The sequence below is a fragment of the Piliocolobus tephrosceles genome, chromosome 3 (assembly GCF_002776525.5).
Source record: "Piliocolobus tephrosceles isolate RC106 chromosome 3, ASM277652v3, whole genome shotgun sequence".
In the NCBI taxonomy this organism is placed as follows: Eukaryota; Metazoa; Chordata; class Mammalia; order Primates; family Cercopithecidae; genus Piliocolobus; species Piliocolobus tephrosceles.
This window is the reverse complement of record NC_045436.1, coordinates 124131179-124148554: the sequence shown is the minus strand read 5'-3', so window position 1 is coordinate 124148554 and position 17376 is coordinate 124131179. Positions and strand designations below refer to the sequence as shown.

The 17376-nt window shown below is 34.4% G+C and overlaps 1 long non-coding RNA gene across 1 annotated transcript in view; it reads right to left on the bottom strand.

The window, feature by feature from the left end:
- The window catches only part of LOC113219880, an 82161-nt gene extending 66229 nt beyond the window's left edge, over positions 1-15932 (bottom strand). The window contains exon 1 of the long non-coding RNA XR_003306852.1: positions 15835-15932. This is a non-coding gene — a long non-coding RNA (uncharacterized LOC113219880). The remainder of the gene's footprint in view (positions 1-15834) is intronic.
- Between the last annotated feature and the right edge of the window lie 1444 nt (positions 15933-17376).

Sequence of the window (17376 nt, the reverse complement as noted above, 5' to 3'; positions counted from 1 at the left end):
TGAAAACAAAAAGGTACTCATTATTGTGTTGCTTATAGTCTTATAGGTTATTCTGAGGAAGGCAGTGTGTTAGACATTACACTAATGTGGAACCTGATAGATTACCCCTAGATAAAATTACAAAATCTTTGTTAAATCTTTCACATTACACTAGTGGGTTTAAAACATAAAAACTATATGAATAATTAAAAAATTATAAATATTGGGTGAAAAAAATGTTTCTTTATTGAGATGGAACTTTTGCATAGTGTGGAAAGGATAACGACCATAAAAGTAAAAATAAACAATTATCCACAATTTGCATATAATTTGCTAAAAACAGGGAAGGAGAATAAATGCTGAAGCAAATCAGATGTGTTGAAATCAAAAGCAGACATAGAAGAAATGCAGAAAATAAAAGTTCAAATAATCTATAAAATTGGCAACAAATATTGCTAAGAAATATAAAAGATTTAAAAGAAGAAAATCAGCATCACTGAAAGAAAGAAACTTGGAAAGAATGCTTTTATTTCATGACTCTAATTTATAGTAACTCTATTCCTCATCCAAGTTCAGAATCAATTGAGAGGTAAACAAAGGGGCCAAGTAGATTATGGTAGACCGTTTCACTGTAGTCCCCAATAAACAATAGGTCAAGTAACTTGCTTTGGACTTGCTTTAAATACAATTTATGTGAGTGGTCTTAGCTAAACCACATGTAGTATAAGAACAACCAAAGTGAACCCAGTCAACCCACAAAATTATAAGAAAATGAATTGGTTTTGTTTCAGCCACTGCATACTGGACAGGTTTGTTGCTTAACAATAAGTAACTGAAACATTGATGTAGGTCACATGACAGAGTTATTGGAAAATATGGCTAAGGTATATGGCCTATTGGCTTCCTAAAACTATGCTCCAGAATTAGATTGCCTTATATACACATTCTTGGAAAATGCCTAGCAACAGAAAGTCCCATCTCACAGATGTTGCATTTGTCCCATGTAAATTTTACAGCATGAAGATCAAAGCAAATACATCCTATGCAGGTAGGAACATTCTAAAGAAAAAAATAAGATGGACTTGGCCATGCAACTTCAGTTTTAGCTCTCAGACTTAATCAAATAACTCACTCCTCTTTTCCAGAGGATTCAGGGAACAGAGTAGCTCAGGAAATAGAGAAAAAAGGGTCATCTTTATTCTCTGCAGAGGGTAATCTCTCTGCATGAAAACAGAGTAGGTGAAAAAGATGTTCTCAATTTCCATGCCCACTGTTACCACCGAACACAGATTACATTTTATCCTGAATTCAGATCTCCAGTTAGGGGACCTCATTTTATAATCTGAATTTATAATGAAGTTTTATCATCCTTAAGATTCAGGATATGTCTTATATAAGTTGCTTCTTCCTCGGTATTCAATTCAATGCCTAACATAGGGTAGGTATGTTGGATTAAATGAATGAATAAAAGCTTAAACACAACATAAATGTACTCATTGAATTCACTCAGAATTATTTTTAGTATAGAAAAAAATTCTCTATTGTGAACTTTTTAGTGTATTTTAGCTAGTATAATCAATTAAAAATAAAACAATACATATCAAGTATTTATGATTTCTGCCTGAGTCCTACTAAATGTACTTTTAAAATCACCTTCAACCTCTGAGCTCTATGATGAGCTGCATGGAATTTAATTACGATTAATTACTGCTATTATTTCCTGATGTTGCTTATCAGAATATTTTATTTTTATACCAATTAGAGTATAATTATTAGGATAATGGACTCTACAAAAACTAATTATGCCATGAGACTAGATGGGATTTATCTCTAGTAATTGAGTTTCACAATTTAAGATCAAAATAAGTGAATCAACATGAAAATGTAGACTCATTAATCCCCCAGGCATCAACAATAAAGTTGATTTGGTTTTCTACCCCAAATTAAGCTGATATTTTACAGTGTCATATCAGTTGATAAATAGACCCAGTTCACCATGAGTAAAACTGTGTTTAACCACTTGCAATTCAGCCTCACACCACATATTCTTCACAATTTTTTTTTTTTAACTAGAACTTTAAATTTGATCCAGAGTACTGCAAATTTGTGAGAAGTTATTGGTTATCCTATTTACTTGGAAGCAACTGAATGTTAACCCCAGGCATCAAGTTACTATGTGACTTGAGGTGCTCATCGTGAACTAAGTATTGTTTGACCCCACAAGACACAAAATTAGGTATGCGTGGCTGCACTCCAACATTAAATGGAAGTTGTATATGTGAGACTGGACTGAAGGAAGTCTTGAAGAACAAGAAAGTAACGTGAGGAAGCAGCTCAAATGCCCATGGTTCCTACTCCTGCCATGTTCCCTTCTCTCTCCAGTCCACATCTACTGCCTCGTTAGAGAGTTCTCTATAATCAATTGACTGCAGAAAAAGGGCCTAGTTTACATAGGGTTCTGTACAGTATGTAGGCATGGCCTAGAAATAAATAGATACAACATTATAGCCCTGTTTTGAGATACCCTTGAAGAACGACAGTGAACAGAAATTCTCCCAATGGGCAGAACTTGGAGTAGTGCATCTGGATGTTCGTTCGCTTGAAATGAGAAATAGCCAGAGTTTCTATAGTAAACCAGTTCACGGGATGTGGCCAGTGGTTTGGCTGTATAGTTATGTCTGTGTCCTGAAGACTAGAGCAGCTCCATTTAATGAAGGAGAAAATTATTACTGGCTTGTTCTTTAGATACTTTTTTTTTCTTAGATGATGGTGAACTTCTTTCAATCAGCTTTTCATAGAATTTTATTTAGCTTATGACTACCTAACAACAAAAATATTTTAAAAAATAGGAATTAGCTATACAATCTAACCTACCTTACTGAAGTTCTACATTAATGTTATAATCAACATTATAAGAAACAGGACAGAGGAAACTGGGAAAAAAACTGTTTAATGTGTAAGGATTTTATTTTGGAATGATGGAAATGTTTTGGATCATGTCATCACATTCTTCTCCAACTTTTGCTTAGGTGTGCTCTTTTTGATGGAGTATGGAACTATAACACAATCATTTGGATTTCCTACCATGTGAACATTTGTAATATGTGATTTGGTGGTGGAATGATGGGAAAGAACCATAAAACATTTTGACACGTAAACAAGTTTCACCCATCTGTGAAGAAAACAGATGATTTATTAGACCTGCCCCTGGTCTGATTTTGGAACTATTGGCAGTGATTGCACAACATTGTGAATGAACTAAATACCACTGAATTGTTTACTTTAAAATGGTTGATTTTATGTTATGTCAATTTCACCTCAAAAAGTTAATTTTTAAAAATTATGACAAATATCAATATTTGTGTATCAGTTTACTAGGGCTGCCATAACAAAATACTACAGACTGGATGGCTTAAACAACAGAGATTTATTTGCTTATAGTTCTGGAGGCTAGACCTCCAAGATCAAGGTACCAACAGGTTCACTTTCCTCTGAGGGCTCTCTCCTTGGCTTCCAGATGGGCATTCTCTCTCTCTATCCTCACATAGTCTTTCATCTATGCATGTGTATTCTTGCTCTGTTCAAATTTCCTCTTGTTATAAAGACATCACCTTAATGGCCTCATTTTAACTTAATCACCTCTTAAAAGGCTGTATTTTCAAATGCAGTCACATTCTTAGGTTCTGCAGGTTAAGCTAAGGATGGCCAGGCCAAGTTATCTTTGTATTCCTTCGTCAAAATAAAAAAAAAAAAATCAAGTATTCTTCCCCAAAACACCAACTTTTTAATAGTGAGTTTAGACTCCAGGTCTATCTGACTCTAAAGTCTTTGTTCTTTCCAATATATTTGCTATTAGACAACTATATATTGCATATTTTGTATAGTTGGCTAATAAATACCACATATATAAACCAACTATACCACAGACCATACAGAGATGGCACAGGCAGTATTAAGACAACAACAATAACAACAGTAAAATCTTTTAGTTGATAAATAAAAAAGTAGGAGTAGTAGACTGAGAGCAAATGTTGAATGAGAAAACATTGAGATAAAAACATGCCTTGATAAAACATCTGTAATTTTAACTATACACATGTTACATAATTAATATATGCTAGACACCTTGCTAATTTATTTACTTTCCTTAACTCAATGCATCCTCATAGTCCTATGAGGTAGCCAATCATTGTGTCTTCTGAAACAGCAGAAGATTTGTATGTTGTTTTTATCTACAGATAGACAGGTCTAATAAATCTTCTGTTTTCTTCACAGATGGGTGAAACTTGTTTACGTGTCAAAATGTTTTATGCTTCTTTCTCATCATTCCACCACCAAATCACATATTACAAATGTTCACATGGTAGAAAATCCAAATGATTGTGTTAGAGCTCCATATTCTATCAAAAAGAGCACACTTAAGCAAAAGTTGGAGAATGTAATGATATGATATCAACAATGATTCTGCTTCTTTCTTTTCTTTCCCCAAATAAAGGGCCATAATTGTAGTTTATCCTTGATTACCTGTGATTACCAATAACCCATTCACTTCCACACTCAGTGTAGCTACTTGTTAGAAGAGAGTTTGGAACACAGAGAGACAGACAGAGAGAGTGAGGACTGATCAGGAAAATGTAGTCAAAATTTACAAAATTTTTTTTTTTTTTTTTTTTGGCAGAAGTTGTAATGCACTCAATAATAGCAGTCCTCCCTCTGAGATACTACTTCCTAGAATTGACTTTAGGATTTTTTTTTTTTTATTGTAATAATGAAATTTCTCTAAAATAAATATGTAGCCTAGATCTTCTTAGTGGTAGATTTATGGTCGTGTTTACAAGGGACAATTGTGTAGATTTAACTTTGTAAAGTTTAATTTTAGGAAGAGAAAAAGGAATAAATATTTCTATAACTAATACACTCTTCCATGAAATTGTATCATAAAGAAATTCCTCAAGATACATATAGTTCTTCTATCTACTAAACTTCTTCCCAAAGGAACACACATTTAAATTACATGATATTTATAAATATTTAAGTTAGAAAGTGAGTTCTTGCCATTTCCCATAGGAAATCAAACAATGTACTTAATGCTAGTCATATTGAAAATAATCATATCTCAGAATTTCATTTGTAATTGCCTTCAAAGATTACCATACAAACTATTAAGAATTTACTGCAGTTTGTTAACTATATTATCCATATCTAAGATATTATTGCCACATCCAGTGTCGTAAAGCATTTGCCTTATGTTTTCTTCTAAGAATTGTATAGTTTTATGTCTTACATTTAGGCTTGTAATCCATTTTGAGTTAATTTTTATATATGGTGCTGGATTAGGCTCCAACTTGGTTCTTTTACATGTGGAAATTCACTTTTCTCAACACCATTATTTTCCTTCTAGATCCAGGAGTAGGTGTACAGATTTGTTATATGGTTGTATTGTCTAATGCTGGGGCTTGGGCTTCTGGTAAATCCATCACCAAATAGTAAATATAGTATCCAATAGGTAGCTTTTTCAACCCTTCACCTTCTCCCTATTTCCTTTCTTTTGGAGTCCTCAGTCTGTTATTTCATCTTTATGTCCATGACAGCACCAATTTTTAAAGAGATTTTGCTTTTCCCATTGAAGTCTTCTGGGAATATAACCCTCCAAGTTGAAGGCAGCGGCTCAAAGAGATATTTGTGCACCTATGTTTATAATTGCATTACACAATAGCTAAAATATAGAAGAAACTTGTGTCCATCAACTGTTGAATAGACAGCAAAATGTTGTATATACATACAATGGAATATTATTCAACGCTACAAAAGAATGAAAGTCAGACATGCTGCAACATAGATGAACCTTGAGGACATTATGCTAGGTGAAACAAGTCAGTCACAAGAAGATCAAAACTGTACAATTCTGTTTATACGAGGTCCTTAGAGCACACACAACACAGAAAGCAGAATAGTGGTTTCCTAGGGGCGGGGGAGATGGAAATGGGAAATTATTGTTTAATTGGTATAAAGTTTCAATTGTACTTGGTGAAGAGTGATGTGGCTGGATAGTGGTGATGATAGTGCAACATTGTGAATGTATTTCATTCCAGCAAAATGTACACTTAAAAATAGTTTGCATGACAAATTTTACATTATGAGTATTTTAACCACAATAACAAATTAGAAAAACACATACTTACAGGGAGAGTAAAAGTAAGATGTTTTGCTGTAAATGTTCATATAGTTTTGGATAAGAGCCCTCAGGGGATATTTTGCCCTGACATTATGAAACCCAATGTTTTTCTCACAATCACTATAATATGTGTTTCCTAATCTATAAAAATTTGTATGGAATCTATTACATTTTACCTGCAACATTTATTTTTTTAAAGTGTTTGATGATAGAACGATCAATGATAAGGTCACATGATCTATATATTCTAACCAACAAATAACAATAACTAATGGATACTAGGCTTAATACCTGAATGACAAAATAATCTGTACAACAATCCCCAATGACACAAGTTTACCCATGTAACAAACCTGCACTCATACCCTTGAACTTAAAATAAAAAGTTAAAAATAATAATGATAAACAGAGAAAATAACTCAATATGAAAAACTGGAGAAAGATGTGTATAATTAATGGGAAGTTCAATAAGAATTGGCAAGATTTATTATTAAAAGAAAAAAACAAGCCACTACAAAATTCAGTGAAAGATATTTAAAAAGAACTTTGTAAGCAGGATCAGCAAAAAATAAAGCTTCTATAATCCAGTATTAAAGAATCACATCTAATTTTGGTATTATAATGCTTTATCTGGTTCTTCCCATTAGACTGCTTTATTCTAAGACTGTCAAAGAAACCTTCAACAGCATCAAAAAATGGAAATCTTATTTCAGGGACAACTCAATTATTTTATGAAGTTAGATCTTGACTTTCATGAAATGTAAGAAATCTGATTTTAGTGACTAAATAATACACAAATAAGGACAATAAAGGTAAATACCATTAAAAACGAAGTAGCTAAAGAGTGAAGATATAGCTAAAACTAAGCTCAATTGCCTTGATGCGTGTCTATGTATTTGTGAGAAAGTAAATGCTTACAAGTTCCACTCTGTATCCTCAAAGGTCTCTCTGTCCTCAAAGGCAAAAGCCAAAGTAAAATAACTCAAAAGAGAGGTTTTTTAGCTAGATATAAAAATAACCCAATAAAATATTATTTTTATTCTTATGATAATAAGACATTGTCTCCGCAAGTCTTTGAGATGGCAACATGCAGCCTCATATATAATTACAATAGCTGAGTCACCAACGAGCTTCAGAGATGCAGATTAGCTCATAAGCTCTCCAAAGTTTCCACTGATTCTGTTGGTCTATCTTCCCTCTATTAATAGCACATAGCCAATCACTCCAGTGTTTTCACAATTTATTTTGTCTCACACACACACACACACACAATCACTTGTGCATGAAACTGTGTGAACCTACGTGTACACATACATGTTAATCTGCTATATAGGACTATGTTTTATTTAGGCCTTTATACACACATGTCCTAATATTTCTGTCTTCCCAATTAATTCATTATACATACATCGTTTTTATGATAAAAATAAAATGCCATTATAGAAATCAAATTTGGGAATTAAATATTTTTCTTTCTAACATTTATGGGTAGTATAAATTCTTATTTACCTAGAACTAATTTTTTACAGAGACAAAATAACTGATGTCATTTTTAAAGTTTTCCATAATTCCTCCACCAAAAATAAAATTCTTCTATTTAACCTCATGAGGTCTCAACAATTCTCATTCTTCAAAAGCACGGGGTACCGAGCGAATTAGATATTCTCTAATATCTGCTTTTCAGTATGATTGGCATTGTTATACTAAACTCTTCTATTTTGAAACTATGTCTTCTAGGCATAACATCACTTTATTTTGAATGAATGACATTCTAAATGTCTAAATACCAAGTGACATCTTGTTTATCTAGAATTTCTGAGGCCTCAAATTGTTTTTAATGAAATTTAAGTTAGATGTTCTCAATTTAGCATAACAATTTTGCAAAACAAAACAAGTGCTTATAAGTTGTATTCCCCAGTCAAATAAAATGTTGTAAGTGTGAACACCCAAACACTCTCATAGACATAAAAATTATCTACAGTTTTCTTTCCTCACGTGAAACAAATCAGGATGCATCTCTGAAAGTCAAAAGATAATGTCACTCCTATATTTCGTTTTCTTCTATTTCTGCCTCCCAATCTCGTAGCAATACTGGCAAAAATAAAACTATTAAGAAGATACTTCTGTCACAACAGTTTCAAAAAGCCTCTAAAGAACAATGCAGCAACATTTCAAATTTATCCACTTCTTTCATTCTCTCATTCTCCAAAAGATCTACCAACAGTTGTACTTTAATAAATACATCACAAGACAATGAACCTATTAGGATATGTGGCATATAATGTAGACTTTTTCTTTCTGAATTAATGTTTGAATTTCTAATTTTGCTTCGAAAATTACAAAAATCAAAAAGAGAAACATGGAATATTTAAAAATCTCACGATATACACATGGCCAACAAGCATATGAAAATAAGTTTAATGTGACCAATCATTAGAGAAATGAAAATCAAAATCACAATGAGATACCATCTCACAACAATCAGAATGGTCATTATCAGAAAAGTCAAAAATAACAGATCCTGACAAAGTTGCGGAGGAAAATGAATGCATATACACTGTTGGGAGTGTAAATTGGTTCAACCATTGTGAAAAGCAGTATGGAAATTCCTCAAAGATATAAAAACGGAAGCACCATTTGACCCAGCAATCCCATTACTGGGTATATACCCAAAGGAATATAAATCATTCTATCATAAAATTCATACGTATGGTCATTGCAGCACTATTCACAACAGCAAAGACATGGAATCAACCTAAGTTGACATTAGCGACAGACTGGATAAAGAAAATGTGGTATATGTACACATATACACCATGGAATGCCATGCTGCTATAAAAAATAATGAGATCATGTCATTTTCAGGAACATGGATGAAGCTGGAGGCCATCATTCTTGGCAAACTAACGCAGGAACAGAAAAGCAAATATCATATGTTCTCACTTATAAGTGGAAGCTAAATAATAAGAACACCTGTACATCGAAGGGGAGCAACAGACACTGGAGCCTACCAGCAGATTGAAGGTGGGAGGAGGGAGAGGATCAGGAGAAATAGTTAATGGTTACCAGGCTTAATACCTGGGTGATGAAATAGTCTGTACCACAAACCCCCGTGACATGAGTTTATCTGTATAACAAACCTGCAGATGTACCCCTGAACTGAAAATAAAAGTTAAAAACATAATTATTTGATATATTATATTCGAGTATTCATTTATTTATGATAAACAAGGTTCACTGTTTTTCCTCCAAGCTACAATATAGTATTTGTTCTGATTTATTATTATCCACCTGATCATAGAAAATGACTTTGTAAAGTGTTTACATTTTATGAGTATGTTCTGCTTTACTAATAGTTGTTCTTTTTTTCTGCCATACTGCCATATTCTACATCTCCAGGAAGCACTTTTCACATGGTATTGTATGCCATGTAGTGCATATTCTGCTTGAAATGATAGATGATTAATTTTGATAGATAATTGATTTTATTCTAAACAGTATGCTATTGTTGTACTGACAGCACCATATGTTCTCATTAGTCAAAATTCTCAACTGCCAACAATGTAAATGCATTAGATTCTGAAAAGCAATGCTTGGAGAACTTTTAGCAACATGACAAACTAAGGTGATGCATGCAGTGCTCTTATATATTAAAACAAAAAAAGTTTGATAAATTAGAGCAATTAAATAAAAAGTCTAACTCAAAAGAAAGGGATAGCCTGATGTACCAAAATAAGAGAATGAAGAAAGCCATAATTTTAAGATGAAAGTGAACTTACAAGTAAATCATTTCTCATACTCATTGTAAGATATGAAACCTATTATTCAATATATATGAGGTTCACATGGACACATGGTAAGGAACAATACACACTGGAGCCTGGTTATTAAAAATGGGGGTTGTAGGGAGGGAGAGCATTAGGAAGAAGAGCTAATGGATGCTGGGCTTAATACCTGGGTGATGGGTTGATCTGCATAGGAAACTACCATGGCACACGTTTACCTATGTAACAAATCTGCACATCCTGCACATGTACCCAGGAACTTAAAATAAAGGTTAAAGAAAAAAATAAAAATAAAAATAAGAAGAGAAAAGCATCCAAACCAAAAAAAAAAAAAAAAAAAAAAAAAAAAAAGACCTACCACCAACAATAAAAAACCAAACAACCAAGCAACCAAGCAACAATGTAGTGTTCCCCTAACTCAGCATCAAATGCAAAGAACATTTCTTCCCATTAGCATGCATAGTTGGGCAGTTTTCAGTGTGACTAGGACTTCCGGTGAAAAGTGATTTTTACAAAATCAAAGCCTCAATTATGGGCCACACATAGATTAGGGTCCAAACTTGCACAGTGTGAATTGTGATGATGTTTTTAATAAGAGGAGTTGGAGAGGAATTAGAAGTTAGTCACTAGGAAAATACCTAAATAACATTTGGTAGATGCCCACTACAGCATACTTACTTAGAAAAAAAAAAAAAAAAGACTAGTATACACAGAGCTACATAAGTAGATATTAAAATACACTTTTAAGTGAAAAAGTCAAGAACTCAAATGATATTTATAGCATGATACAACTAACAAACCTATACCAGTCATGCATTCAAATGCCACAAGATATATTTTATAAAGATAAGTTCATAGTCAAATGCATTTATCAAATCTATTAAGCAGGATATTTATGATAAGAAAGAAGTATACATTTGCTTCTGGAATGTAATAGTAAATTAAAATAACATAAATGGTCCCAAAATAAGTGAGAGGTTGTGCATAAACCAATTATGACACCGTGCTATGAAAGAAGATAGCAAATAACTCAACTCTGTATATCTAATTCCCATTAAATAATATAATAAAACAAAGGTGTGTACATAATTTATAGAACAAGAAATAAATAATAGAGCAATTATAAAATATATACTTACGTAATTAAATAATAACTGTCTGCTTAGGCTGCCACAACAAAATACCACAGACTGAGTGGCTTTAACTACATAAATTAATTTCTCACAGTCCTGGAGGTTGGGAAGTCCAAGATGAAAGTGGTGGCTGATTAAATTCCTGGTAAATGTGTTCTCTCTTTGTAGCCTGCAGATGGCTGCCTTCTTATTGTGCCCTGACATAGTATAGAGAGACAGCTTTGTTGTCTCTCTTTCTCTGAAGGCACCATCCATTTCAGATTTGGGCCCCTTCTTTATGGTTTCATTTAACCTTCATTAACTCCCTGCACAGCCTATCTCCAAAGATCGTCACACTGAAGGTTAAAGGCCTCAAAATAAAATTGGAGGGACACAATCTAGTTCATAGCTACAATTAAAACACTATGTATAAAACTTGCGGGATTCCACCTAAGAGTTACCTAGGGCAGCAGTTCCAATTCTGACACGATACCAGGTGGAGCTCTGCAAACCTACTTCCCCACAAAGTGAACCGTATTTATTTTTAAATACACACACACGAAGACCTCGACATTTAAAATCTTTGAAAATGGTCTTAAATGTACACAGCAAATGAATACATATTTAAAAAATATTAATAAAATTAATGATATTCAATAAATATCTAACAAAAGTGATCAGTAAAAGTTAAAGTCTGTCATTTACCTGTTGCTAATCCACATTCTAAGCAGACCAAGTAAGAGATAGGTTTTCCCTTTTCCAATGCAGACTCCACTCACAGGATGGAGGCTTTGCTTGGGATGTGATGCTGTTAAAAATACTGGGTTCCCCAATCCTCTTTGCACCAGCTTTTGGGGTGGAGATTTTATACTAGAAAAGGCAAGTCAAGAAGACTTGGAGCTGTGGCTCCCTTCTGCCATGTACTCAGCTCCTAAATGAAGAGTGTCATTCAAGAGAAGGTCACCATGGTCCTTGCCCCCAACACAAAGCCATGGCTTAGAGATTTTGCACTGGACAAAAACAGGCTACAAAACAGAGAGCTGCAAATTTCTCTCTTCTTAGGAAACAACATCATTTGCAACTGAATCCGGAGAAGTTCAAGACTAAGGACATTCTCAAAATCACTGGAGCTTGCGGTGAAAGGCACTTGGGAGGAGAATGGTAGTTCCTTGAAGACATAACCTAAGCTATAGGTCAACTAGTTTGCCCGGGAGAACTGGGGAAAAAGAAAGTCAGGAGGCCACTTTTTGGGACCAGAACAAATCTCAAATATTGACCTAGGAAACTATTCTCTCAAAGGAGCTCAAGTTTCATTGGATCAGTCTACAAGAGAAGTTATTTCCCAGGACATTGTTGAAAGCAATAGCAATTAGCAGAGTTCAACAGCTTGGTGTGGCCAGGGAAAGAGACAAAAGAGAACCCTACCAAATCCGTTGTGATTCCAGGTTGACTGTGGGCATAGCCAAGGCTTTGCATCCTGAGAAGAAAGCTCAGAGGTTTTATACTGCCCAGAAGTAAAGAAAGGGATAAGCAAATGCTAACATTTTAAGAAAGGAGAATAATATTTGACAATTAAAATAAATAAACTGAGTTTAAATGTATCAACACAGATCAATCTCAAGTATAATGCTGAGTGAAAAAAGATAGATATGCACAAAATTCAGAAAAATGATTGTTACCTTAGTGAAGAGAGTGAAATGGAATTAAATAAAAACATAACAATGTTTCAACTTTATAAATAACTTTTTCTTTCCACAAAAGTGACACGAAGAAAATATGAAAATAGTTTATTTTTCGTATAATTAATTTTTTATTTCTAATTATATTTTGGTGTATATTAATTTAAATGAAGGTTAAGTAGTCTTTTATAATTTTCTGTAGTTCTCTTTAGGTTTGAAATGTAACACAATTAAAATAAAGACTTAAACTATATTAGTAATATGCAATAGTAAGTAAACTATAAGAACAGCCATAGAAAAACATGCTGCTGTGGTTTGAAGTTGTCCCCCAAAATTCATGTATTGGAACTTAATCCCCAATGCAACTATATTGAGAGATGGGGCTGTTGAAAGGTAATTAGATCATGAAGGCTCTGCTTTCAGATTAATGCTGATATTGCAAGAGTGAGTAAGTTATCAAGGGAGTCAGTTCCTGTTTTAAAAAGATGAGGCCGGTGGGGTGGCGCATGCTTGTAATCCCAGCACTTTGGGAGGTGGAAGCAGACAGATCACCTGAAGTCAGGAGTTTGAGACCAGCCTGGCCAACGTGGTGAAATCGTGTCTCTACTAAAGTTACAAAAATTAGCCGGGCGTGGTGGCGGGCACCTGTGGTCCCAGCTACTCAGGAGGCTGAGGCAGGAGAAAGACGTGAACCCGGGAGACGGAGCTTGCAGTGAGCCGAGATAGCGCCACTGCAGTCGGCCTGGGCGAGAAAGAGCGAGACTTCATCTCAAATAAAAAAAATAAATAAATAAATAAAAAATAAAAAATAAAGAAAAAAGAAAAAAATAGCTGGCTGTGGTGGCAGGCGCCTGTAATCCCAACTACTAGGGAGGCTGAGGCTAGAGAATCGCTTGAACCTGGGAGGCAGAGGTTGCAGTGAACCGAGATTGCACCGTTCCGCTCTAGCCTGGGCAATAAAAGCAAAACTCCATTCCAAAAAAAAAAAAAAAATTAAAGATGAGTTGGCTGCCTCTCTCCTTGCTCTTGACAGCATTCTTTAGCTCTTTCATTAACTTTCTGCTATAGAAAGTAGCAAAAAGGCCCTCATCAGAAATGGACACCTTGATGTTGAACTTCCTGGCCTCCAGCACTGTGAGAAATAAATTTGTATTCTTTTGAAATTGTCCAGTCCCATGTTTACTGTTTTAGTAACAGAAAGCCGACTAAGACACAAATAAGAATCAGGACATAATACATGTATGACAGATATTAAAACAAATGAACTTGTTTTCGAAAGAAGTGAAATACGTTTTTCTGAAAATTATAAATTAGTGAAATGGACTTAAAAAGAAGAAAAGACATCTGAGATTCTGAGGCATCCAAATACAATTAGATAAATTAACTCATTCATTTTCCACAACCTTGTCAATATACGATAAAGTTCAATATGCATATTTTAACTCGTTAGCAATTTCACGCGTAGGTATAAAACTCCAAGAATCTCACCTACATGTGAAAATGAGGCATGTAAATGACCATTCAATGCAACAGTTCTTATCAGAGCTATGTAAGAAAAACCTCCCACATGTCAACCAAAAGTAGAGTGGTTAACCTGCAGTATAATCATACAGTGAAATTTTATAAGTTTTCAAAATGAACCAGAGTTAAACATGCTAATGTAAATAAATGTTAAATAAAACCGGCCTGGTGCGGTGGCTCACACCTGTAATCCAAGCATTTTGGGAGGCAGAGGCAGGAGGGTGACCTGAGGTCAGGAGTTCCAGACCAGACTGACTAACGTGGTGAAGCCCCATCTCCACTGAAAATACAAAAATTAGTCAGGTGTAGTGGCAGACACTTGTATTCCCAGCTACTCTGGAGGCTGAGGCAGGAGAATTGCTTGAACCCGGGAGGTGGAGGTTGAAGTGAGCTGAGATAGCAACATTGTACTCTAGCCTGGGACAAGAGCAAAACTCCAGCTCCAAATAAATAAAAGAATAAATAAATAAAAGAATAAATAAAAGAATAAATAAATAAATAAATAAATAAATAAGTAAAATCCATAATCTCAAACAATGATATAAATTTGAAGCTGGATATATGCAATATTAATAACTATAAATATTTAAAATGAAAATGAAAACAATATAATTTATGTATTTATATATTTGTAACAAAAATATAAAAACATGTTTAAGAAACAAAAAAATTCGGATAATGATTTCCCTGGTGTAAAATGATGTAAAATATTATTGAGAAAGATCCAGATTTCCATCTCTCTCCAGATATCTCTTAAAGATTTATTTCTTTAAGAAAAATTGAGAAAAAAATAATTATAAAACCTAGCAAAAACCTAAAAGAATACAATTCAAAAAGCTGGCCTCAGATGTAAGTTAATAAACATTGCTTTTCTTTTATTCCATTCTTTCTAACTTTCACAGTGAAGTGTTAAGCAAATATTGAGGTGATAGGTGGAATGAGAAAGTGGTATACTTTCTCCATGACGCCCATTGTTTAAAGTAATATACTTATTAAACAGACGCTGAAGTATGTATCTGTAATAGTCACTAATTAAAATGCATGAATAAAAATCAAGAAATTATGACACTTTAATACTGTTCATTTTCCGAATTTCTATCACTCAAACATGCCTCTGAAAAAAAAAAAATGTTTTTCTTTGATAAAACGATTTGCCTTAAACTTCCAGAAATACTACAACATCCATTTATGACACTCTTCAAAAATAAAATCTTTTACTTTCAGACTAATCAATTTAAAAATTGTTTAAGATTTTATATTACACTTCTTCAAGCTAATGTTATTGCTACTGGATGTAGTTGACTGTGTCTATTGACTTTGACATTGTCATTCCGAGTTATAAATATTAATGGTAGCAAAACTTCTGTGGATCAATAAATCTTTACGGTGAGTTTAAAAATGCCAATTTTGTCTGAAGATTAAAAGTATATTTTGTATATTAACTAAAAACTTCTTCATCAGTTATTACATCAGTCTCTTCTCAGACTTTCCTCTCTGGTATACGGCCTTGGTAACAGAACAGAAAATCTGTCGTTCACCATAAGTTTCAAGAATTAAGAGCCAGTGGAATTCACAGTACTTACAGAGTTGGATGCCAGGGGATACGATGATAATGAGTGTAGCTCTCACTTCACAAAGCAAAGTGGACAAAACAGAAATGGGCAGTTTTTCCCATGATTTCTCTGTAGAGAGAAAGAGAAAGCACAGACACATTTTGCTTTTCAAACTTCCAACCTGATATATTTGTTGGTTGGCCCTATCAAAATCTCAACACATCCAAAACTGAACTAGTTCATATTGTTCTCTATGCCCTGCTAACTCCACAAACTTCCTCCTCTCACAGCAGTCTCTGACTCTGATAATTGCACCATGACCTGTCCACACAGGGAACCCCCGTCTTTTCTCTGTCTCCACCATGATCATATGAATTTAGGTGACTATAGCTTCTTGCTTAGACCTTTTCCCATCATCTGCCTGTTTTGCCTCCCTCCAGTTTTCAACTATCCGATATAGTCTACAACAATGATGGTGAATGGCTCCTCTAAAATGAAAAGTGAATCATGTCAGGGCTTTCAAGTTGTATTTGGTATAATGTTCAAACTTTTCATTATATTTTCAGGACCCCTCTTCACTATCTCCTGCCCATTCACATTCACCTCTTATCACTTCACACCTCCACTTTAATCTCCAGCAATACTCACTCACCTTTTAATTTCTTGAATTCCACTAATTCTTCTTGGCCTCCAAGACTGTATATGCTAATACCTCTTCTTGAAATATTTCCCATTTCTATTTTTAGTCTAGATAATTCTCATGTATCTTTCTGGCATAACTTAATGGCTACTTCTTTCAGGATGCCTTCTTTGCCCTTCTAGGTTAGGATATGTCCTGTTGTATTCGCTTGTATTATCTATCCCATCACAGCATATATGCACTTTAGTTTATTTGCTTCTTGACTGACTGTAGTCTCCATAAAAGCAGGGACTATTGTCATCTTGCTCACCATTAAACAGCTTGTACCTAAAACCTGTGTGGCCCATAGTTGATGCCTAGAAACCTTTTTTTGTGAAGGAGGCAGGAAGCAAATACATGATTAACTAAAGGAACATTGCAAAGGTTCTTAGGTATGGTCTAGTGAGAAAGAACACTCTTCATAAGTCAGGTGAAGTAAACATATTACTCGTACATAAGCAGTAAGGATACACAGAAGCCTCTGATCTACAGTCCGTTAGTCTTCCAAGGCTCAGTACAACTGCCCAGGGCAGATGGAGTCTCATCACCATGTGCTCCATGTATCTCTGCTGCTGAGGGACTCCAAAAGCACTTTGCTCTGGGTGTTATACCAGAGTCCCCAGCTGAGTCACTGCGCTGAAGCACTGTAGAACATCCTATTCTGGGAGAAATGAGGACACAAACTGGGCTGTATCACATATTTCCTCTTTATCTCAGAATGTTCCTCTTGGAACATTCTGTCTGATAATTGTAACCAACAGGGAGAAGAACTGGGTCAGCAAAGGCCATCTAGAGACCTGTCCTTCTGCAAATCATTAAGGCCCATGCAATACGTGATCATCAATCTATGACATTGCAGTGTTAGAGTAGTAACTCTATTAAGATTTAATTTA